This window comes from Heterodontus francisci, chromosome 10 (assembly GCF_036365525.1).
Source record: "Heterodontus francisci isolate sHetFra1 chromosome 10, sHetFra1.hap1, whole genome shotgun sequence".
NCBI classification, from domain to species: domain Eukaryota; kingdom Metazoa; phylum Chordata; class Chondrichthyes; order Heterodontiformes; family Heterodontidae; genus Heterodontus; species Heterodontus francisci.
In genome coordinates, this window is record NC_090380.1 from 84,529,219 (window position 1) to 84,555,604 (window position 26,386).

Consider the following 26,386-nt stretch of genomic DNA (forward strand, 5'->3'; position numbering starts at 1 on the left):
CCACATCTAATTCCCTTCTCCTCACTGCTTCTGTCTCCCCTAATTAGATGGCAAATGAGCCATTAATTGGCCGCCTGCTTAAAAATTGCAATGAATGTCAGGCGCCGACGTAGAACGGGAATGGGACCCGGAAAAGGTTCCGGTGTTGGGGTCCCAAATCTAACGTGACAATCTAACTCAAAATACCTGGGCTACAAGGGTGAGAAACTGTCTAGGATTTCCCCTTTTCTGTTATAATGGAATGATTTTTATGTGTGAACATTGGGCTCAGAAGTACACCAAGCTGAATTGTGATTTTCTCCACGGTCGAATATCCTGCTATCGCCATGCTTCCAATAAAACACAATCCCATGCTGCTGTCATAACAATAGCAGACAGTACATCCTTCTGCATCTTTTTTTTTTGCATTTATTTCATTTCATCTTAGTTTGTTCAGTTTGCTTACCCACTATTTTTTTTTTCAGGTTTGCACTTGCTGCTGTTCAATATTCAGTACATTAACACCTAATCTTTACTAATGCTTTGTCTTTCAACACACCATTAACATATTGTTTGCATTTGCTCCATGACCTTTTGGTCAGCTATGTGGCCTTGTCCAATCTACACCTTCTCCTTTGTTATCTCTTGCCCCACCCCCACCTCACTTGCTTATAACCTGTGACTTTTCTAATATTTGTCAGTTCCAAAGAAGGGTCACTGACCCGAAACGTTAACTCTGCTTTTCTTTTCACAGATGCTGCCAGACCTACTGAGTGGTTCCAGCATTTCTTGTTTTTACATCCTTCTGCTAACCCCAGTGGAATTCCCATATTCTGGTAATTTACGAACAAAGACACTCATGGCTGGTATCAACACACTGTGGGAGATTGAATCGAAAATTGCATTGTTGACAAGTCTCTGTATATAAGTGCCAGCAAATTGGGCAGATGGAATATTGCAGAAAGGCCATTTTCCAATCATTTTGCAATTGAATGCTGTGGTGAAAATTACCTTTAACAATCTGTGGGCGTTACTTCAGCATTTGGTGGTTTCAGAACTAGCAATGATGAAAATTCCAATGGGTTTGATCACCCTTCAAATTCTATTTCATTTTAAGATAGCAGGATGCCAAGGGTGAGAACACCACATCTTGTTGGTTCAAGTCTAGAACTTAACAAACATATTAAAGCTTTTGAATCTGGTGTCAATGCAGACTTCACTGTCACACACTTTAACTATGCATCAAATTTACTTCAAACATTGTGAATTTTCTGGGTTCACACCATGGTGTAAGTGTTACTTGCCTGATGTACTGGTGAGCAAGGTACCATGGGGCTATGTATCAGGAAGTGGTCAATCCTTCAGAAGAGGAATGGTGATAAGAAAAAAGAAAACAAAATACAACCACATGATAAACTTCCTGCAGGCACAATGGCTCAGTATACAATTAAACACATAATTCTGAATGTGTCACAATGCATTCCCCACATTCGGAATAGGACTGATATTAAAATGAGTACAGCCTAAAGGACATTTCTGTATGAAAAAAAAAACCAGTAGATTCATTTAAAAAGCCTTTTCAAAAGTATGGAATTTGCATTGCTAATCATTTCCATCAGTCACATGATATGAATCTCATAATTACCAAGTTCAATCTAAAACATCATTTAACCCATAAGAAAGAAACACATCTACTTCATTGTTGATAATAACTTGCTGGGGATGTAATTCATGAGACAGTGTCACGAAACTGTATTTTTTTTTCTCCATGGATGTAAACAGTTGTCCTTTAAGACTCTGGTAAAACAGTGTACCCTTAAGGCAGAGAGAGAAACTTTCGGATTTCTGAAGCACAGTGTGCCAGCTGCACTTGCTACCTACGCAACAGGAGAGTGGAAAGGTCACATGGTATACAGTTTCAAATTGACTGTATTAAGACCAGCTAAAGCCATTTTTGAGAGACTCACCAGCAAAGCGTGCTACTGAAGAAAAGAGCTGTCTATTTCTCAGCAGAAATTCTACAGGGAGCTACAAGCCAAGTTAATTGCCCATTGAGAAAAAAAACTTGTTTGAAGAGACCATTTGTCTTCCTGGAGGTAACTTGAGAAAAGGCACATTTCATTAAAAGGGTTGAGAAAAATGCAAAATACAGAAAAAACTATGTATTTATCTCAGATATTCCCAGTCATTTATAAATCCTAAAACTTATTACAGCCTGTCTGCTCTTGGTGCCAGTGCTGCTTTAATTGCCCCCTTTTTGGCATCTCAATAAACATGTGGCTCTTTTTTGGGGGTAAGTTTCTTTTCCTTTTTCCATGGCTGCTTAGGGTCTTTGTTCCTGCGGAAGTTTTTTTTTAAGAGTCAGTAGTGGGCAGGTCTATCCTGAGCTCTCTTTCAGTGCTTTGCTGAGTCATGCAAAGGTTTTTGACTTCAGGGGATGGGTGGTTTGCTTTTTTTCCGACTAGTGGGGGAGGATTCTTTGCTAATCTCTCGTTTGTCCCAAAGGACACTTCTGCCTGCAGGTATTTGTGCAGACTGTACTGCACTCCCCGTTGGCACTTTGACTAGGTGAGGCATCACCCTCATGGTTTCTCTTCCTCCTCGAGGTCTTTCTTTGTCTCTGCAGGTTCCTGTAAATGCTGTTAGCAACTTCGGTGGGGTGCTTCTAGTGTCTGCATTTACGTAGGAGGATGCCGGGCGTAACTTTTCACATTTCTCGGAATTGACTGACCGGACAATAGGGGTTTTCATCCAGGATTCCTCCCGGACTTCCTTTAACCTGCCCTCTTGGTCACTTTTTCCCCTTCCTTTTCTAAAATTTTGCCAGCCTTCTGCCTGCCTGTCCCTTTTTGTTCCCGACGGGGGTCCTTTACATTTCAGCAGCCCTCAGCTAGAGAGTCCTCCTAACACAGGACTTAGGGCTGCAAGTTTCACTGTAGGTTGGGTTTCCCCTCTACCTGGCACATGTGGCAACTCCTGCAGTACTCCACCTCATCTTTGTGGAGTTCTGACCAGTCAAACTGCTGTCTTATGTGAACTTTGGTCTTTCATATGCCAGCATATACAGCCACTGTAGTCTCGTGGGTCCTTCTTAATATTTCTCTCTGGTACCTCTGCGGCACCACTAAATGGTGAACTACTGTCCACTCCTTGCTCTCAGGTCTGTGAGGGGAACTCCATTTCCTCATCAGTACCTCATTCTTTAAATAATAACAATCAGGGACTCCTTCTGCTTCACTTTCAGTCTGGGCAACCTATGCTAACTCTTGCATTACTGAGTCGGCTCGCTGAGCTTCAGCGAGGGAAAATCCATTTCATTTATTCCCTGGGTCTCCTGACTTTCCAAAGAAAGTCTCGGACAGGCAGACCTCATGGTCATCTGCCCACACTGCCAATGCAGTCTCCTGTTGGGGAGCTGGTTTGATCATGGCTGCTTCCACTACACATTCAGGGAAACTGCAGGAGGCCATCTCCCGCCACTGCCCTGTCTCTCTGACCTCCTGTGGTCTTTCTATCACTGCTGGGGGAGCTACCACCTTCACCCCTGCTAGATCATTACCTAGGAGCAGGTCAACCCCATCCACAGGCAAATAGCAGCAATTCCTATGGTCACCGGTCCCGAAACTTGGTCACACTCTAGGTGCCCCCAATGTACAGGTACAGGCATACACTGCCCTCCAATACCATTCACCTCCATTCTGGTGTTCACTGCACGCTCTGGGGGAAAGATCAGGCCTTTAACCAGTAAAAGGGATCTAGTGGCCCCTATGTCCCTGAGAATTACTATGGACTTACTTTCCCCACATGAGAGGTATGGGGTTACTTTCCCTTCAGACACAAAACCCTGATAACCTTCAGCAATCCCACTAATTGTTCCTGCATTTGCAGTAGTAATCTTTCTGGGTCTCACTCCTACTGCAGTTAAACCCACAGCTTGTTCTGCTGTGCTTTCCATTAGGTTCCCTGCTTCACTGAGCGGGTGTGCCCTGATTAACCCTATTGGTTTTCCCTTTAATTTCCAGCAGTCGGTTCTTAAATGTACTGCTTTATTATAATGGAAGCACACAGGTCTCTAGGTCTCACTCTTGCTCACAGGACCTTCCATTTTGGCTCGAGGAGGGTGGGGGCCTAGCAAAATTAATGTGCCTCATTTTTGGTAGGTGGTGGCCCAGCATGACAATATCCTCCCATCATAAACAGAGTAGGATGATTACACCCACTGGAGCTCTCACTAATGTTGCTTCTGAAGCCACCAAATGCTGAAGTGAGTCCCACAGATTGTTAAAGATAATGTTAACCACAGCATTCAATTGCAAAGTGTTTGCAAAATGGTCTTTCTTCAATGAGTTCAATTTATCTCCTTTTGGATAGTCCATCTGTCGAATCTGTCGATAGTTGTGCTAGGCCCCCACCTGCCAAGAATGAGGCACATTCATTTTGTCATGAACATCGATTTGAAACTGTTACTGGAGTGAAGAAAGGACATGTTAAACAGATCAGCCATGGCACTCCCTTCTCTAATTTCATATTCACCTTTTGTCACATTTAAGGCTGTGAGCTTAATATTATGTGCTGCACTCACCTTGCCCCATCACATTAGGTCATTGATTGTTTTCCTACACTGCAGCCACATATCTGGGACCACACCACAGCTGTTCACATCCTCTGCAATCTCCATCCATTCTCTCGTCCACTGGCTAGCCGGTCTCCTCCTCCCATCCTGAGGGAAATGGACTTCCCTCTGAGCCCATGCTGCCTGAAGGAGCATCTCTAGGGAGGCATCAGAAAACCTGGGTGTAACCCTTGCTCTGGCTGCTGCCATCTCCCAATCCCCCCAGTTGCCAGAACTCCCTTTCTATGTTGTCTGGTGCCCCTGCCTTGTAACCGCTTGATGCCTGCCTTTTAAATATAGTACCTGCCTGAGATTACCTGGCGCTTCTTCCACCTGTGGCACCTAACTGTCTGGCTCCCTCATCTGCCATTTGTTAATTGGACAGCCCCAACAATATCGCTCTCTTAATTATGCCTGCCGCGCACACGACCATGCCACTTGGTTTATGTGGTGACACCGCGACTTTGTTGTTGCTGGTACAATCTCGCCCAGATGGTTAGATGAAGCAGAAAATGTGTGCAGATGACAGATGTCAGGTTGATAATACAAGTGTGAACCAGGATGAATATAGAAAGTTCAGAGGGGAAGTGTAAAAGGAAACCAGAGAGACAAGGAGAGAGTACGAGAAGAGGCTGGCAGCAAACATAAATGGGAATCCAAAAGTATTATATAAGCATATGAATAGTGAAAGGGTAGTAAAAGGAGGAGTGGGGCTGATTAGGGACCAAAGACCATGGAGGCAGAGGACAAGGCTGAGGTATTAAATGAGTACTTTGCATTTGTCTTTACTAAGGAAGAAGATGCTACCAGTCTCACGTTGAAAGCCGAGGCATTTGAGACACTGGTTAGGGGAAAAATTGATATGGAAAATGAATTAGAAAGGCTGGCTGTACTGAAAGTTGATGGGCTGAATTTTCCAACAGGCATCAGGACACAACGCTGCGACCATAGGTGAGCCCCGACCCTGATGTTGTTAAAGTACCACCCACCTGCAGAATTTACCCAGAGGCGGCTTGTTAATTGCTGCCTGTGGGAGCCCCATCCAATTAGAGATGACCAGCAGGTGGTGCAGGTAGGAGGGTCAATCAGACCACTGAGGCTGTTACCGGCTGGCAGCCCCATCAGGAGAGGTGCACACTGTCAATGCATGAAGGGGACCATGAGAGTGACTCAAAGTGGAGGTGCACTCTGAAGACTTCCAAAGTTTTAAATAAATGAGCCACAGCTGCCAGGCCATCATTGTGGAGGAGGAACCCCTCCACAGCACAACAAGCAGCCACAGCTGTGGCCCGCTGATCCGAGTGATGCCAGGAGTGTGTGTGGGGAGGGGGGGATTTAAAGGAGACCTCACTAGACGCCTGCCCTGCTGCTGGGAGACCACCTCCAGCCAATGGCCGGCTTTAGCTTCAGCAGGGGACGAGTGTACCATTGGAAAAATCGCACTTGTGAGGGAAAACACAACTCAATTGGATTAATTATGATTAATAATATAAATAATAATTGGCAAGAATTGATGTCCCGCCAATTCTCAGTCATTAGTCCTCCTCCACAAGATATCGCATCCAGAAAAATCAAGCAAAATTGCAGGCACACTCACTTCCCAACCCACATCTGCCACTGTGGCAAAATCTAGCTGAAGAAGTCACCAGGACCAAATGCAATGCATCCAAGGATGCTGAGGGAAGTAAGGGTGGAAATTGTGGAGCTACTAGCCATAATCGATACATTTGGAGAGATAAAACAAGACAAAGAAATACACAATAAATGGCAGAATACTGAGAGATGTAGAGCAAGCGAGGGACCTTGAAGTGAATGTCCACAGATCCCAGATGATTGACCTCCAACAACCACAATCATCTTCCTTTGCGCTAGGTATGACTCCAGCCAGCGGAGGGTTTTCCCCCGATTCCCATTGACCTCAGTTTTGCCGGGGCTCCTTGATGCCATACTCGGTCAAATGCTGCCTTGATGTCAAGGGCAGTCACTCTCACCTGACCTCTTTTGTCCATGTTTGAACCAAGGCTGTAATGAGGTCAGGGGCTGAGTGGCCCTGGCGGAACCCAAACTGAGCATCACTGAGCAGGTTAATGCTAAGCAAGTGCTGCTTGATGGCACTGTTGATGACACCTTCCATCACTTTACTGATGATTGAGAGTAGGCTGCTGGATCGGTAATTCTTCTGGTTGGACTTGTCCTGCTTTTTGTGTGCAGGACATAGCTGGGCAATTTTCCACATTGCCGGGTAGATGCCAGTGTTGTAGCTGTACTGGAACAGCTGGGACAGGGGGACGGCAAGTTCTGGAGCACAGGTCTTCAGTACTATTGCCAGAATATTGTCAGGACCCATAGTCTTTGCAGTATCCAGTGCCTTCAGTTGTTTCTTGATATCACGCGAAGTGAATCGAATTGGCTGAAGTCTGGCATCTGTGATGCTGGGGACTTCAGGAGGAGGCTGAGATGGATCATCAACTCAGCACTTCTGGCTGAAGATTGTTGCAAATGCTTCAGCCTTATCTTTCACACTGATGTGCTGGGCTCCGTCATCATTGAGGATGGGGATATTTGTGGAGCCACCTCCTCCAGTTAGTCGTTTAATTGCCCACCACAATTCATGGCTAGATGTGCCAGGACTGCAGAGCTTCGATCTGATCCGTTGGTTATGGGATTGATTAGCGCTGTCTATTGCATGCTGCTTACGCAATTTGGCACGCAGATAGTCCTGTGTTGTAGCTTCACCAGGTTAACATCTCATTTTGAGGTATGCCTGGTGCTGCTCCTGGCATGCTCTCCTGCACTCTTCGTTGAACCAGGGTTGGTCTTCTGGCTTGATGATATTGGTAGAGTGGGGGATATGCCAGGCCATGAGGTTACAGATTGTGGTTGAGTACAGTTCTGCTGCTGTTGATGACCCACAGCGCCTCATGGATGCCCATTTTTGCATTGCTAGATCTGTTCGAAATCTATACCATTTAGCACAGTGGTAGTGCCACTCAACACGAAGGAGGGTATCCTCAATGTGAAGGCTGGACTTCGTCTCCACAACGACTGTGCGGTGGTCACTCCTATCACTACTGTCATGGACAGATGCATCTGCAGGAGGCAGATTGGTGAGGACAAGATCAAGTATGCTTTCCCCTATTGTTGGTTCCCTCACCACCTGCCGCATACCCAGTCTAGCAGCTATGTCCTTTTGGACTCGGCCAGCTCGGTCAGTAGTGGTGCTACCAAGCCACTTTTGGTGATTGACATTGAAGTCCCCCAACCAGAGTACATTCTGTGCCCTTGTCACCCTCAGTGGTGTTCAACATTGAGGAGTACTGACTCATCAGCTGAGGGAGGGCAGTAGGTGGTAATCATCAGGAGGTTTCCTTTTCCATGTTTGACCTGATGCCATGAGATTTCACGGGATCCAGAGTCGATGTTGAAGACTCCCAGGGCAACTCCCTCCCGACTGTATACCACTGTGCCACCACCTCTGCTGGGTCTGTCCTGCCGGTGGGACAGGACATACCCGGGGATGGTGATGGCAGTGTCCAGGACATTATCTGTCAGGTATGATTCCGTGAGTATGACTATGTCAGGCTGTTGCTTGACTAGTCTGTGGGACAGCTCTCCCAACTTTGACACAAGCTTCCAGATGTTAGTAAGAAGGACTTTGCAGGGTCAACAGGGTTTGCTGTTGTCGTTTCCGGTGCCTAGGTCGATGCCGGGTGGTCCGTCTGGTTTCATTCCTTTTTATTGACTTCGTAGCGGTTAGATACAACTGAGTGGCTTGCTCGGCCATTTCAGAGGGCATGTAAGAGTCAACCACATTGCTGTGCATCTGGAGTCACATGTAGGCCTGGTAAGGACCAGATGGGTTTTTACAACAATCGACAATGGTTTCATGGCCATTATTAGACTAGCTTTTTAATTCCAGATTTATTAATTGAATTCAAATTCCACCTCTGCTGTGGTGGGATTTGAACCCATGTCCCCAGAGCAATACCCTGGGTCTCTGAGTTACTAGTCCAGTGACAATACCACTACGCCACTGCCTCCCCTTGCCAACATTTTCAATTGAATCAATCTGGGGATAAAAGGGATAAAAGATTGTCACAGTCTAACTTCCCTTCCTTCAGTTTAAATTACCAGAGATCTCTGTTTTGGCTTGACTTCTTTTTAGAATTTTGAGAGATAATAATAATTAAACAGACTAAATTTATCTTCCTTCAATGTAAATGGTTGAGAGCTCTTTTTTCAGGTGCTAATGCTACAGCTGTCTGCATCCTCTGTGTCTGTGTTCTGTTAGAACAAACTGTCTTCCACTAAAAAGAGTTCAAAATTGAATTGTAACAAATCTATCACTTAATACTCACTCCCGGTGGCTGTATCTATGGTAACGAGAATGCACCCTTTAACTCACAGTCTCCAAATGGCTGTTTCTAAGGCAACGAAAATGCACCTTCATATAACTCCTGAGGCTTGCTGGTTCTTAAAGCAATACTGATCCTTTGCACGCCTTAAAGTAAAACTGCATCTTCCTGGAAAAAAAACTACAGGGCCATGACAGCTCCACCCCTAGCAGAATGAAATGCCATTCCTGAAATGCGTTTCATTACAATGGGTAAAAAAAATTTTTAAAAACGCTAACTTTTTTTTTCTTTCGCACATTACAGATATACGCATTTCTAAAAAAAATTGTTTAGACTACAGCAACATGTTCCACCAGAACATTTCGGCTTTAAATTTTAAAAATGTTGTTCCAAATTACCCATTTCAGATTTACAAACATAGTCTTCCAATTGTTTTGTGTTTTCCTTCCAAATGTCCCTATTGTCTATCACCTCAGCCAGATGAGCTGCACAGCTAGGAGCACTGACCATTACTGGGTTCACTATTCTCTGAGAAGTTTCTTGAGTACCTCTTAACCTATGTTGCATCACTCGATGCTGGAAAATCCTGTCAGGTGTAACAGAAGCTGATTTTTTCTTACCCTGGGTTGTCAAAGGAATTTGACAGTATCCTTCCAACATATCTGTCTCTTTAAGACACATTGTGTTGCCCACTCTGTCCATACCATCTTCTAAATGAGAATTTGGGTGGGAGTGTGCCTTCTTTACCACAGTGACTTTTCTAGAGTCTATGCAAGTTTGAGATGTCCCACCAGGTTTAGTCATCAAGACCATCTGCGAATGCCAGCTGTCCTGGCTAGGCTCATCTCAGCTGCCCTTCAGCGTGCATTGTACCTCTGCTTCCACTTGGGCCTATCTGTCTGGACCCGAGCAACAAGGATGTCATTTTAAAGGAATGGTTCCCCCTATACCCACATCATGTGTGGCTAAGGTTGTACATCCTGGCTTATCCCTACAAACTTTTTGAAATGCTGTGAAAACGTTGGTTAGGTCTTCATGCTGTTTTGCCTCTATGTGTAAAAGCCTATTGTTTAGTTTTCTTAGCCATTCTGCATTCGCTAATGGGATAGTTGGATTTTCAATCTGAGAATTTCCTAAGCCTACTTCTGCCTCATCCTCACTATCCTTTTCCTTCTCCACAGTCCTGATTGCCTGACATAACTACACTTGCTTATCCTCTCAACCTGATGGATTCTCCGCAGTGATGCCAGCTGTTGCTCAAGTTCTGAAACCCCGAGCTCGAGCTGCTGTAACTGATGGCACTTCCTGCACAAGTGTCCTGGAGTCCCTACATAGCACAGGGAGTGCACTTTCGAGGTTGGAGCAGCCGTGACATTCCTCTATCTTTTATTTGATAACCTTGCTACTGCTAATAAACCTTACTACTGCTAATAAATCTTAACCAATACTAATAAACCTTACTGCTATTCAGAAACTTTACTAATGCTGCAAAACCTTACGAATACTGATTAACCCTACTAATACTTAGTACACCTTATTAGTAGTAATAAATCTTATTTAAAAAAAAAAGAAATCTAGGACTCACCAGTTTATTCTCTAGTTTAGATAAGATAAATAGGAAATACTCACCAGCCAATCACCTACCTGCTTCCCTGTGATGTCAAACCTCGATTCTTCTTTCTGAACACAGGCTCTGAAGCCAGAGACTGGCAGCGACTGGTGAACTAGCCCCCACTCCACTCCCACTCCTTTCTCCGTGTGAACTCTTGCACTCTCCATGACAATCAGCCATGATCTTTTTTGAATGGTGGAGCAGGCCCGAAGGGCCGAATGGCCTACTCCTGCTCCTATTTTCTATGTTTTTCTAAAGCTGCCTGAAAATGCTAGGAACAGACAGCGGGCTGCCAGCTCCCAAAAAAAGAAAGGACAAGCCTGCAGGAAGACAGGTCATCCTGCCTGAATCATGTTCCAACAAAGGGTAAACACTGGTAATCCTAACTTCCTATGCTTCCCCCAGACCCTAATGCATCCCCTACCTCTCAGAAAATGGGAGAAGTAAAGAGATTAAAATAGTTAAGGGCTGTTGTTCCTAAAGTCATGTCACATTAGAGGACCCATCAGTTCCTGAAAGTTGCATTAGCCTTATTTGGAACAATCTAAGGGGGGAATGCCAGAGAGATCTGAGTAGGAATGGGAGGAAGATTTGGAAGTAATGAGCATAGAGAGATATGACTCACTCTTGTAGACAGAAAGAAGGTGTTTGAAAATGTGATTACTCAAACTGGGTTTGGTTTTCTGCATGTAATCAAGTGAATATAATTAATTAAACCAGTCAACATACATGTAAATTGCAGAAATTGGTGGCCTGAACAATGGTGTGGGACTAGGTGAATGAATAATTCTTCCAACTCCTATGGGAAGGGGCACGTGGAAGGAAGGATTATACTCTTGTGATGTTGGAGATCAATTACAAGTGATGCTGCGAATGAATGATTTTGAAGGACACCCAAAGCAATATGGTGGTGACTATCTCCAAGGCTGGATCCACACCCCAGCTTTAAAAACTGGTTCAGCAGGAACAGTTATAGATAACCAAAATGGATTTTACTTGATAAATTTTAATTTATCATGGGCAGGGAAAGTTGAATTGTCTGTTTCCTTGGTTCATCTCAGTGAAGGGATCCAAGTACTTGAAAGGTTATGCAAGGAACGGCCAGGGAGAGTGTATTTTAAAAGTACCTTCAAATATGGAGATACCTCAGAGACCACTGTATGTAACCTTTGTTTGCCTCAAACTAAACCGCTCTGTAACTTTACTGATGTCAGGACTGGGGAGCCCTGGTTCTGTTACAAACCAAAGAAACTTCCCTGCACTGCTCGTATTAACCATATGATGGGAGGTTATGAGCAGAAACTCTTAATAGGAGAAGAAGAGCATTATTTTCGAAGGTATGTCACTTAACAGTCTCATTTACATATTCGCTTTCCTTTTCTATACATCTCTCAACTTGGATTATATGAGACATGGAAAAATTCACCAAACACATGTTCTAATGCACCTGGAGGGGTAAGGGGTTGGAGATTGAGGACGACAGTGTTGTAGCCTTAGCTCTGATCCAAACTCCTTTTGAGCATATAATTATGTCAATAATGAGATACTTTGGCATTGACAAGAATTGTAAAATAAAACTTCTGATATCATTTGGAAAATATATGGCAATAACCTGTGTCATTTCAACATTAATTGTAGTTATTTTCTCTCCTCTCCTGAAATTGTAATTCATACCGTGGAGCAGTTTCAAAATTGTTCTCAGTCTCCTAGTATCTCACCCAAGCAGTCAATCCATCATGTGTCATCCACGACAACGAGAGGGTTTTGGAGTGAGTGGGGGTTTCAAGTCTGAAAAATCTGTTTCCGAACTTAAACCAGCCTCCAACCTGTCCCTTCAGGCTTTAACTGAGGTTGGAAAGTGGGCGGGGGCCCAAGCTGCTCCGAGGAGGCCGGTTGGAATGTTAAGTGTGATAATGAGTCTGTGAGCCTTATTGTCATTTCATTTTTCAACTTTAACTCTGGTCAGTTGGGCTTCCTCAGGGCGGGGAAACCCAGCAGTGTCATCGAAGTCAGGACTTGGCAGATTCAGGAGTCTATTGGTCCATCCTCTGCTTGGATTTTGAAATGATGTCCTGTGCCTGGGCTGAGCTCATTTTAAGCCTCAAAGCCACCTTTTCCTGACTGCTGCCAGTTCCCAGACTCCAACCTGAGTGCTGTCAATCCTGAAATCTCCATGAGTGCTGCCAGCCCCAGAATTCCTTCCAAACACAGTCAGATCCCAGCCTGCCCTGATACCATCAGACCCCAGATCTCCCCATCTTAAACACAAGACTCTCCCAACACCCCCATGCTGCCAAATCATCCTCAATACTGCAGAACCCCCAGGGTTTCCAACTCCACCTCAAACCTGTATCAAGAGCTACTCGACCTCAGCATCCCACTACTTCCATGCTGCAGACAGCCTACTATGCACCCAAATTCCCTGCTGCCTCCATCATCTATAGACCAGACATCAACTAAAAGCTCTCCACTTCTACCCTCCTCCCTGCCTCAATCCCCAGCTTTTCACTCACTGGCACACTGTCAGAGACAACCTGTCTCAACCAATCTTGGTACCCACCTCCAATCTAGAATATGTTGACTACTATCTTGTTCTTTACCTTGAGATTTTGTGAAAGGTAAGACCCATCTGCAGAATTAAATTTAACACTTGCCTTATAAGGGTGTTTTCTTCAGGTTTTACTGATTTAGTCATCTGCGGCAATGCTGTACTCAATATGCAATTAAAACTGAATCATATCCCTACCTATGCGGTCGGATGGCAATTTGCAAATATTTCAGACTGCTGCTTTGGAGAACTGCAGTGTTAAATAGCCGCAGGTGGGAAATAAGGAGCAAATGTACTGCTCAGGCCTGATGTCTGTCAAGCTGAGGGAGTTAAAAATCCTCTTTTGGTGATGAAAGAAGCTCTGATTATAAATTGGGGGGGCAGGGTTTGAGGCTCATGTACATCGGCAGCTTGGTTACCACCCAAAACTGGCAGGACAAGGCAGCTGACCACCGGGTGAGAGCATAATGATAGAGAAAAGGACTGGTCCCTGAGGGATGTCACGGGGAGAGGGTCCAGGAGATTCTTGTGAGCCACAGACCGTGCTCCTAAATGGTTAAATACACCTTTATATTGCTGAGATTTCTGCACATGAAATTTTCACTTGTTACAATTCATGGACACAATGGCTTAACATAAAATAATATATTTTCAGTGGGGTCAATATCAAGAAACCCATATCACCCAGTGTCCAGGTGATGTCACTGTTGAGCCTCCACCTCCTACAGATAAGTGAAATATAAATTATTGCAAAAGCTAGCAGATTAGAGTTTTATTATGCTGGAGGGAGGACAGATATGAAGAATGTTGGTGTAATTCTTTGCTGCAAATACCGTATTATGCTCTAAAGCTTTGGCTCATTATAAAAGGGGAATCTATAGCAGTAAGTGAACAGTCAACTATTTGTTCTCAATGGCACAGCAGCAACACTTTCGGGTTTGGAGGCAAATTGCAGGAGGGTGGCCCTGTTTTGAACTCCAGTAAAAACACAATTGCCAGTTGCATGGAGGGCAATTGACAACCAAGTCAATAAACAACACCGAGATCCTTTGGATCCATTGCAAATACAGAAGAGATTTGCTGCTATTGGGAAGAAGGTAATGGTAACTTTGCTCCTCAATTTTGCACACACGTTGTGTAGTGTCTGTATCCCATGGCACAAACTGAGAGATTTACCTATGAGGTACCATTTAAAATACTATGTATCATGATTGTCAAACCTGTTGGATAATTTTAAGGGCAGAGGCTCCTCCAATTCTTCCTTCTCGATCTCCATAGCTACCTCACTTGCAGTCACACCCGCTGTCCCTGACCACTGACCAAATCAGAAGGCGCTCACCGAAGGGGTGTGACTGCCTCCTGGAACAAAATTTCTAGATAGCTTTCCCCCTCCCTGTAGCTCAACTTCCAGCTCATCAACTCTGAGCCGAAGCTCCTCGAGCTATAGACACTGCAGACGTGATTGCCTTGGATCACACTGGTGTCCATGAACTCTCTCATACAGCAGCTGCAACACATTCCCTCACCTGCCATCCTTATTGCATTTCAATAATGAATGAATTACTTTCTTAATTAATATTTTTCTAATTAATGCCTTTCCTCATCAGCACTTACTGTTCTAATTTCAATCTGTGTAATACAATGACACTTACCACTTTAAAAAACAAATAAAAACAGTTGACTCAACAAATTCTCTTTTGCTTGTGTCTCTTAATTAATAAGGTAGCTACTTCAGGGTTATTGACACATTATTTATTGACACACACCCTAACAGCAGTGTACGAACATAATTATTTACAGACACTCCCTAACAGCAGTTACTCACCAACCAATCAAAGAACAAAGAAAATCACAGCACAGGAACAGGCCCTTCGGCCCTCCAAGCCTACGCCGATCCAAATCCTCTATCTAAACCTGTCGCCTATTTTCTAAGGGTCTGTATCTCTTTACTTCCTGCCCATTCATGTATCTGTCTAGATACATCTTAAAAGACGCTATCGTGCCCGCGTCGACCACCTCCGCTGGCAACACATTCCAGGCACCCACCACCCTCTGCGTAAAGAACTTTCCACGCATATCCCCCCTAAACATTTCCCCTTTCACTTTGAACTCGTGTCCCCTATTAATTGAATCCCCCACTCTGGGAAAAAGCCTCTTGGTATCCACCCTGTCTATACCTCTCATGATTTTGTACACCTCAATCAGGTCCCCCCTCAACCTCCGTCTTTCTAATAAAAATAATCCTAATCTACTCAACCTCTCTTCATAGCTAGCGCCCTCCATACCAGGCAACATCCTGGTGAACCACCTCTGCACCCTCTCCAAAGCATCCACATCCTTTTGGTAATGTGGCGACCAGAACTGCACGCAGTATTCCAAATGTGGCCGAACCAAAGTCCTATACAACTGTAACATGACCTGCCAACTCTTGTACTCAATACCCCGTCCGATGAAGGAAAGCATGCCGTATGCCTTCTTGACCACTCTATTTACCTGCGTTGCCACCTTCAGGGAACAATGAACCTGAACACCCAAATCTCTCTGTGCATCAATTTTCCCCAGGAATTTTCCTTTTACTGTATAGTTCACTCTTGAATTAGATCTTCCAAAATGCATCACCTCGCATTTGCCCTGATTGAACTCCATCTGCCATTTCTCTGCCCAACTCTCCAGTCTATCTATATTCTGCTGTATTCTCTGACAGTCCCCTTCAGTATCTGCTACTCCACCAATCTTAGTGTTGTCTGCAAACTTGCTAATCAGACCACCTATACTTTCCTCCAAATCATTTATGTATATCACAAACAACAGTGGTCCCAGCACGGATCCCTGTGGAACACCACTGGTCACACGTCTCCATTTTGAGAAACACCCTTCCACTGCTACTCTCTGTCTCCTGTTGCCCAGCCAGTTCTTTATCCATCTAGCTAGTACACCTTGGACCCCATGCGCCTTCACTTTCTCCATCAGCCTACCATGGGGAACCTTATCAAACGCCTTACTGAAGTCCATATATACGACATCTACAGCCCTTCCCTCATCAACCAACTTTGTCACTTCCTCAAAGAATTCTATTAAGTTGGTAAGACATGACCTTCCCTGCACAAAACCATGTTGCCCATCACTGATAAGCCCATTTTCTTCCAGATGGGAATAGATCCTATCAGTATCTTCTTCAGAAGCTTCCCTCCCACTGACGTCAGGCTCATCGGTCTATAATTACCTTACAGCTTTCCTTTGATGGCACTGTTTTTTAAGCTCAGTCAGTGCGCGCCAACTCCGGAAACAAGTGAAGTGCTCGGCCATCAACTTTCTGATGTCTCAAGGTGAGCCTGGGTCCGCCGCTCTGCCATCAACTCTCCGACTGTCTCCACGTGTGCCTGGGTCCGTCGCTCTGCCATCGACTCTCCGACTGTCTCCACGTGTGCCTGGGTCCGTCGCTCTGCCATCGACTCTCCGACTGTCTCCAGGTGAGCCTGGGTCCATCGCCCTGCCATCAACTCTCCGACTGTCTCCAGGTGAGCCTGGGTCCGACGCTCTGCCATCAACTCTCCGACTGTCTCCAGGTGAGCCTGGGTCCGCCGCTCTGCCATCGACTAGCTGACTGCTTCCAGGTGAGCCTGGGTCCGTCGCTCTGCCATCAAATCTCCGACTGCCTCCAGGTGAGCCTGGGTCCGTCGCTCTGCCATCAACTCTCCGACTGCCTCCAGGTGAGCCTGGGTTTGTCGCTCTGCCATCAACTCTCCGAGTGTCTCCAGGTGAGCCTGGGTCCACCTTTCTGCCATCGACTCTCCGACTGTTTCCAGGTGAGCCTGGGTCCGCCGCTCTACCATCGACTCTCCGACTGTCTCCACGTGAACCTGGGTCCGCCGCTCTGCCATCGACTCTCCGGCTGTCTCCACGTGAGCCTGGGTCTGTGGCTCTGCCATCGATTCTCCGACTGTCTCCACGTGAGCCTGGGTCCGCCCCTCTGCCATCGACTCTCCGACTGTCTCCAGGTGAGGCTGGGTCCACCAGTCTGCCATCGACTCTCTGACTGTCTCCAGGTGAGCCTGGGTCCACCGCTCTGCCATCGATTCTCCGACTGTCACCAGGTGAGCCTGGGTCCACCGCTCGGCCATTGACCCTCGACTGTCCCGAAGTGAGCCTGGGTCCGCCGCTCTGCCATCAACTCTCCGACTGTCTCCACGTGAGCCTGGCTCCGCCGCTCGGACATCGACTCTCCAACTGTCACCAGGTGAGCTTGGGTCCGCCGCTCTGCCAACGACTATCCGACTGTTTCCAGGTGAGCCTGGGTCCGCCGCTCTGCCATTGACTCTCCGACTGTCTCCATGTGAGCCTGGGTCCATCACTCTGCCATCAACTCTCCGACTGTCTCCACGTGAGCCTGGGTCCATCGCTCTGCCATCAGCTCTCCAACTGTCTCCACGTGAGCCTGGGTCTGCCGCTCTGCCATCAACTCTCCGACTGTCTCCCCGTGAGCCGGGGTCCGCCGTTCTGCCATTGACTCTCCGACTGTTTCCAGGTGAGCCTGGGTCCGCTGCTCTGCCATCGACTCTCCGACTGTCTCCACGTGAGCCGGGGTCCGCCGTTCTGCCATTGACTCTCCGGCTGTCTCCAGGTGAGGCTGGGTCCACCGCTCTGCCATCGACTCTCCGACTGTCTCCACGTGAGCCTGGGTCCGCCACTCTGCCATCGACTCTCCGACTGTTTCCACGTGAGCCTGGGTCCGCCGCTCTGCCATCAATTCTATGACTGTCTCCACGTGAGCCTGGGTCCACCGCTCTACTATCGACTCTCCGACTGTCTCCATGTGAGCCTGGGTCGGCCACTCTGCCATCGACACTCCAACTGTTTCCAGGTTAGCCTGGGAAGGCGCTCTACTATCGACACTCCGACTGTCTCCATGTGAGGCTGGGTCCGCCTCTCTGCCATCAATTCTATGACTGTCTCCACGTGAGGCGGGGTCCGCTGCTCTGCCATCGATTCTCCGACTGTCACCAGGTGAGCCTGGGTCCACCGCTCGGCCATTGACCCTCGACAGTCCCGAAGTGAGCCTGGGTCCGCCGCTCTGCCATCAACTCTCCGACTGTCTCCACGTGAGCCTGGCTCCGCCGCTCGGACATCGACTCTCCAACTGTCACCAGGTGAGCTTGGGTCCGCCGCTCTGCCATTGACTCTCCGACTGTCTCCATGTGAGCCTGGGTCCATCGCTCTGCCATCAACTCTCCGACTGTCTCCACGTGAGCCTGGGTCCATCGCTCTGCCATCAGCTCTCCGACTGTCTCCACGTGAGCCTGGGTCCGCCGCTCTGCCATCAACTCTCCGACTGTCTCCCCGTGAGCCGGGGTCCGCCGTTCTGCCATTGACTCTCCGACTGTTTCCAGGTGAGCCTGGGTCCGCTGCTCTGCCATCGACTCTCCGACTGTCTCCACGTGAGCCGGGGTCCGCCGTTCTGCCATTGACTCTCCGGCTGTCTCCAGGTGAGGCTGGGTCCACCGCTCTGCCATCGACTCTCCGACTGTCTCCACGTGAGCCTGGGTCCGCCGCTCTGCCATCAATTCTATGACTGTCTCCACGTGAGCCTGGGTCCACCGCTCTACTATCGACTCTCCGACTGTCTCCATGTGAGCCTGGGTCGGCCACTCTGCCATCGACACTCCAACTGTTTCCAGGTGAGCCTGGGAAGGCGCTCTACTATCGACACTCCGACTGTCTCCATGTGAGGCTGGGTCCGCCTCTCTGCCATCAATTCTATGACTGTCTCCACGTGAGGCGGGGTCCGCTGCTCTGCCATCGACTCTCCGACTGTTTCCACGTGAGCCTGGGTCCACCGCTCGGCCATCGACTCTCCGACTGTTTCCACGTGAGCCTGGGTCCGCCGCTCTGCCATCAATTCTATGACTGTCCCCACGTGAGCCTGGGTCCGCCGCTCTACTATCGACTCTCCGACTGTCTCCATGTGAGCCTGGGTCGGCCACTCTGCCATCGACTCTCCAACTGTTTCCAGGTGAGCCTGGGAAGGCGGCTCTACTATCGACACTCCGACTGTCTCCACGTGAGGCTGGGTCCGCCTCTCTGACATCAATTCTATGACTGTCTCCACGTGAGGCTGGGTCCGCCGCTCTGCCATCGACTCTCCGACTGTTTCCACGTGAGCCTGGGTCCGTCGCCCTGCCATCGACTCTCCGACTGTCTCCGCGTGAGGCTGGGTCCGCCGCTCTGCCATCGATTCTCCGACTGTTTCCACGTGAGCCTGGGTCCGCCGCTCTGCCATCAATTCTATGACTGTCTCCACGTGAGCCTGGGTCCGCCGCTCTACTATCGACTCTCCGCCTGTCTCCACGTGAGCCTGGGTCCGCCACTCTGCCATCGACTCTCCAACTGTTTCCAGATGAGCCTGGGTCCGCCGCTCTGCCATCCACTCTCCGACTGTCTCCTGGTGAGCCTGGGTCCACTACTCTGCCGTCGACTCTCCGACTGTCTCCATGTGAGCCTGGGTCTGTCGCTCTGCCATCGACTCTCCGACAGTCTCCAGGTGAGCCTGGGTCCACCACTCTGCCATTGACTCTCTGACTGTCTCCAGGTGAGCCTGGGTCCACCGCTCTGCCATTGAATCTCTGATTGTCCCGAAGTGAGCCTGGGTCCGCCGCTCTGCCATCGACTCTCCGACCGTCTCCACGTGAGCCTGGGTCCGTCGCTCTGCCATTGACTCTCCGACTGTCTCCAGGTGAGCCTGGGTCCGCCGCTCTACCATCGACGCTCCGACTATCTCCACGTGAGGCTGGGTCCGCCGCTCTGCCATCGACTCTCCAACTGTCTCCAGGTGAGCCTGGGTCCGTCGCTCTGCCATCGACTCTCCGACTGTCTCCAGGTGAGCCTGGGTCCGCCGCTCTGCCATCCAGTCTCCGACTGTCTCCAGGTGAGCCTGGGTCCAACACTCTGCCATCGCCTCTCCGACTGTCTCCAGGTGAGCCTGGGTCCGTCCCTCTGCCATGAACACTCCGACTGTCTCCAGGTGAGCCTGGGTCCACCACTCTGCCAACGACTCTCTGATTGTCCCGAAGTGAGCCTGGGTCCGCCGCTCTGCCATCGACTCTCTGACTGTCTCCACGTGAGCCTGGGTCCGTCGCTCTGCCATTGACTCTCCGACTGTCTCCACGTGAGCCTGGGTCCGTCGCTCTACCATCGAATCTCCGACTGTCTCTAGGTGCGCCAGGATCCGCCGCACTTCCATCGACTCTCCGACTGTCTCCAGGTGAGCTTGGGTCCACCACTCTGCCATCGACTTTCTGACTGTCTCCAGGTGAGCCTGGGTCCACTGCTCTGCCGTTGACTCTCTGACTGTCCCGAAGTGTGCCTGGGTCCGCCGCTCTGCCATCGACTCTCCGACTGTCTCCACATGAGCCTGGGTCCGTCACTCTGCCATCGATTCTCCGACTGTCTCCACGTGAGCCTGGGTCCGCCGCTCTGCCATCGACTCTCCGACTATCTCCACGTGAGCCTGGGTCCACCGCTCTGCCATCGACTTTCCGACTGTCTCCAGGTGAGCCTGGGTCCACCACTCTGCCATCGACTCTCCGACTGTTCTCAGGTGAGCCTGGGAAGGCCGCTCTACTATCGACTCTCCCACTGTCTCCACGTGAGGCTGGGTCCGCCTCTCTGTCATCGACTCTCCGACTGTCTCCTGGTGAGCCTGGGTCCACCACTCTGCCATCGACTCTCCGACTGTCTCCACGTGATCCTGGGACCGTCGCTCTTCCATCAACTCTCCGACTGTCTCCAGGTGAGCCTGGGTCCGTCGCTCTGCCATCAACTCTACGACTGTCTCCAGGTGAGCCTGGGTCCACCACTCTGCCATCGACTCTCTGACTGTCTCCAGGTGAGCCTGGGTCCACCGCTCTGCCATTGACTCTCTGACTGTCCCGAAGTGTGCCTGGGTCCGCCGCTCTGCCATCGACTCTCCGACTGTCTCCACGTGAGCCTGGGTCCGTCACTCTGCCATCGATTCTCCGACTGTCTCCACGTGAACCTGGGTCCACCGCTCTACCATCGAATCTCCGACTGTCTCCAGGTGAGTCGAGTCCGCCGCTATGCTAGCGACTCTCCGACTGTCTCCAGGTGAGCCTGGGTCCGCCGGTCTGCCATCAACTGTCCGACTGTCTGCAGCTGAGCCTGGGTCCGCTGCTCTACCATCAACTCTCCGATTGTCTCCACGTGAGCCTGGGTCCGGCGCTCTGCCCTCGACTCTCCGATTGTCTCCACGTGAGGCTGGGTCCGTCGCTCTACCATCGACTCTCCGACTGTCTCCACGTGAGGCTGGGTCCGTCGCTCTGCCATCGACTCTCCGAAAGTCTCCAGGTGAGCCTGGGTCCGTCCCTCTGCCATGAACACTCCGACTGTCTCCAGGTGAGCCTGGATCCGCCGCCCTGCCATCAAGTCTCCGACTGTCTCCAGGTGAGCCTGGGTCCACCACTCTGCCAACGACTCTCTGACTGTCTCCAGGAGAGCCTGGGTCCACCGCTCTGCCATTGACTCTCTGATTGTCCCGAAGTGAGCCTGGGTCCGCCGCTCTGCCATCGACTCTCTGACTGTCTCCACGTGAGCCTGGGTCCGTCGCTCTGCCATTGACTCTCCGACTATCTCCACGTGAGCCTGGGTCCGCCGCTCTACCATCGACTCTCCGACTGTCTCCACGTGAGGCTGGGTCCGTCGCTCTTCCATCGAATCTCCGACTGTCTCTAGGTGCGCCGGGGTCCACCGCACTGCCATCGACTCTCCGACTGCCTCCAGGTGAGCTTGGGTCCACCACTCTGCCATCAACTTTCTGACTGTCTCCAGGTGAGCCTGGGTCCACTGCTCTGCCGTTGACTCTCTGACTGTCCCGAAGTGTGCCTGGGTCCGCCGCCCTGCCATCGACTCTCCGACTGTCTCCACATGAGCCTGGGTCCGTCACTCTGCCATCGATTCTCCGACTGTCTCCACGTGAGCCTGGGACCGTCGCTCTACCATCAACTGTCCGACTGTCTCCAGGTGAGCCTGGGTCCGTCGCTCTGCCATCAATTCTACGACTGTCTCCAGGTGAGCCTGGGTCCACCACTCTGCCATCGACTCTCTGACTGTCTCCAGGTGAGCCTGGGTCCACCGCTCTGCCATTGACTCTCTGACTGTCCCGAAGTGTGCCTGGGTCTGCCGCTCCGCCATCGACTCTCCGACTGTCTCCACGGGAGCCTGGGTCCGTCACTCTGCCATCGACTCTCCGACTATCTCCATGTGAGCCTGGGTCCACCGCTTTGCCATCGACTTTCAGACTGTCTCCAGGTGAGCCTGGGTCCACCACTCTGCCATCGACTCTCCGACTGTTTCCAGGTGAGGCTGGGAAGGCCGCTCTACTATCGACTCTCCCACTGTCTCCACATGAGGCTGGGTCCGCCTCTCTGCCATCGACACTCCGACTGTCTCCTGGTGAGCCTGGGTCCACCACTCTGCCATCGACTCTCCGACTGTCTCCACGTGATCCTGGGACGGTCGCTCTACCATCGAATCTCCAACTGTCTCCAGGTGAGTCGAGTCCGCCGCTCTGCTAGCGACTCTCCGACTGTCTCCAGGTGAGCCTGGGTCCGTCGCTCTGCCATCAACTGTCCGACTGTCTGCAGCTGAGCCTGGGTCCGCTGCTCTACCATCGACTCTCCAACTGTCTGCAAGTGAGCCTGGGTCCGTCGCTCTGCCATCGACCCTCCGACTGTCTCCAGGTGAGCCTGGGTCCGCCGCTCTGGCATCAACTCTCCGACTGTCTCCAGGTGAGCCTGGGTCCACCGCTCTGCCATTGACTCTCTGACTGTCCCGAAGTGTGCCTGGGTCCGCCGCTCTGCCATCGACTCTCCGACTGTCTCCAGGTGTGCCTGGGTTCGCCGCACTGCCATCGACTCTCCGACAGTCTCCAGGTGAGCCTGGGTCCACCACTCTGCCATCGACTCTCTGACTGTCTCCAGGTGAGCCTGGGTCCACTGCTCTGCCTTTGACTCTCTGACTGTCCCGAAGTGTGCCTGGGTCCGCCGCTCTGCCATCGACTCTCCGACTGTCTCCACGTGAGCTTTGCAACCAATTCATTGTGCTAACAGTGCCATTTTCAGCAAATTTAAAATTCTTCACCCTTCTTTGAAATAGAGCCCCCTTCTTCAACACACATTTTTAAGGAAGATCCAAAGTTATATGTCACAGAGAGGATAAAGGACTTTGACTGTCCAGTCACAAATCTGGTCAATCCCATTTAAGCATTCAATACCCATCTTCCTTTATGGTCCCTTTCTTTCTAACTTGGTTAGGCACAGGAGTTGGACAAGTAATTACATAGCACATTTATCTGACACTGAAGTCACTTCATTAAGATGAACATACATTCAAAATTGAAGAAAAAGCCTTATCATTCCCCTTTCTGATCATCTTCCCCAAAATCACAGAGGCACCCTCCCTTCTAACCATCTCCCTCCTCAAAAGACCTCTCCCCTCTAACCTTCTGGCTCAGCTCATATTGTTATGACTGAAGCAGGAGGAGTGCACTGTTTATTCTAGTTCCACTTCTCCACAGGTCACAACATATATTTAAATTTTTTTCCCACTTACCGATATGGTCAATCACAGACTCTATTTTTCCCAGAATAAAACACACCAACCAGGTATTTGTTAACTGGAAAAATAAAGGAATTTGTGTTTTAGAGCTCTATTCCAAAAAAAAAGACAAAAAAAACATGGGTTAAATATTTACTAATTCTTGAAGGAGAAAGAGAAAATATGGAAAGATATCCTTTGTTATGGTTTGATGTCCCAAATGTGTATAGAGGGCTGTCACTGTGATCTTCCTAGAACAGTTATTTTCAGGCAATGTTGAAGTTCAGTTTGGGTAGGCTTTCCAGGAGGAATGCAGCAACAGTTTCAGTCAGCCTCTTGCGCTTGATTTTCAACTGCTCGAGAGATGGAAATTAGCAAGCTTTTTGTCAGTGGACATAGTATTCCTGGATTTTCAGAAGGCTTTTTATAAAGTCTCCCACAGGACGTTGTTTCGCAAAATTCAAGCACATGGGATAGGAGGTAATATACTGGCATGGATGAAGGATTGGTTAACAGGCAGAAAGCAGAGAGTAGGAATAAATGGGTCATTCTCACGTTGGCAGGCTGTGACTAGTGGGGTACCACAAGGATCAGTACTTGGGCCCAGCTTTTTACAATATATATCAATGAATTGGATGTGGGGACCAAATGTAATATTTTCAAGTTTGCAGATGACACAGAACTAGGTGGGAATGTGTGTTGTGAGGAAGATGCAAAGTGGATTCAAGGGGATTTGGACAGACTTAGTGAGTGGGCAAGAATGTAGCAGGTGGAATATAATATGGAAAAATATAAAGTTATCAATTTTGGTAGGAGGAACAGAGGTGCAGAACATAGAACATAGAACATAGAACAGTACAGCACAGTAGAGGCCCTTCGGCCCACGATGTTGTGCCGAACTTTTAACCTACTCTAAGATCAAACGAACTACCTACCCTTCATTCTGCTATCATCCATATACCTATCCAAGAGTTGCTTAAATGCCCCTAATGTATCTGCTTCTACTACCACCGCTGGCAGCGCATTCCACGCACTCTCTGTGTAAAGAACCTACCTCTGACATGTCCCCGAAACCTTCCTCCAATCACCTTAAAATTATGCCCCCTGGTGATAGCCCTTTCCACCCTGGGAAAAAGTCTCTGACTATCCACTCTATGCCTCTCATCATCTTGTACCCCTCTATCAAGTCACCTCTCATCCTTCTTCGCTCCAATGAGAAAAGCCTTAGCTCCCTCAATCTTTCTTCGTAGGAAATGCCCTCCAGTCCAGGCAGCATCCTGGTAAATCTCCTCTGCACCCTCTCTAAAGCTTCCACGTCCTTCCTATAATGAGGCGACCAGAACGGAACACAACATTCCAAGTGTGGTTGAACCAGGGCCTTACAGAGCTGCAGCATAACCTTGCGGCTCTTAAACTCAATCCCCCTGTTAATGAAAGCCAACACACCATACGCCTTCTTAACAACCCTATCAACTTGGGTGGCAACTTTGAGCGATCTATGGACATGGACCCCAAGATCCCTCTGTTCCTCCACACTACCAAGAATCCTGTCTTTAAGCCTGTATTCCGCATTCAAATTCGACCTTCCAAAATGAATCACTTCACACTTTTCCAGGTTGAACTCCATCTGCCACTTCTCAGCCCAGCTCTGCATCCTGTCAATGTCCCGTTGCAACATACAACAGCCTTCCACACCATCCACAACTCCAGCAACCTTCGTGTCATCGGCAAACTTGCTAACCCAGCCTTCCACTTCCTCATCCAAGTCATTTATAAAAATCACAAACAGCAGAGGACCCAGAACAGATCCTTGTGGAACACCACTGGTCACCGAGCTCCAGGCTGAATACTTTCCGTCTACTACCACCCTCTGTCTTCTATGGGCCAGCCAATTTTGTATCCAGACAGCCAACGTTCCCTGTATCCCATGCCTCCTTACTTTCTGAATGAGCCTACCATGGGGAACCTTGTCAAACGCCTTGCTAAAATCCATATACACCACATCCACTGCTCTTCCTTCATCAATGTGTTTTGTCACATCTTCAAAGAATTCAATAAGGCTTGTGAGGCATGACCTGCCCCTTACAAAGCCATGCTGACTGTCTCTAATCAAACCATGCTTTTCCAAATAATCATAAATCCTGTCTCTCAGAATCCTCTCCAATAATTTTCCCACAACTGACGTAAGACTGACTGGCCTATAATTCCCAGGGTTATCCCTATTCCCTTTCTTGAACAAGGGCACATCATTTGCCACCCTCCAATCATCCGGTACTACTCGGGGGCGGCACAGTGGCGCAGTGGTTAGCACCGCAGCCTCACAGCTCCAGGGACCCGGGTTCGATTCCGGGTACTGCCTGTGTGGAGTTTGCAAGTTCTCCCTGTGTCTGCGTGGGTTTTCTCCGGGTGCTCCGGTTTCCTCCCACAAGCCAAAAGACTTGCAGGTTGATAGGTAAATTGGCCATTATAAATTGTCACCAGTATAGGTAGGTGGTAGGGAAATATAGGGACAGGTGGGGATGTTTGTTGGGAATATGGGATTAGTGTAGGATTAGTATAAATGGGTGGTTGATGTTCGGCACAGACTCGGTGGGCCGAAGGGCCTGTTTCAGTGCTGTATCTCTAATCTAATCTAATCTAATCTACTCCAGTGGACAGTGAAAAAGCAAAGA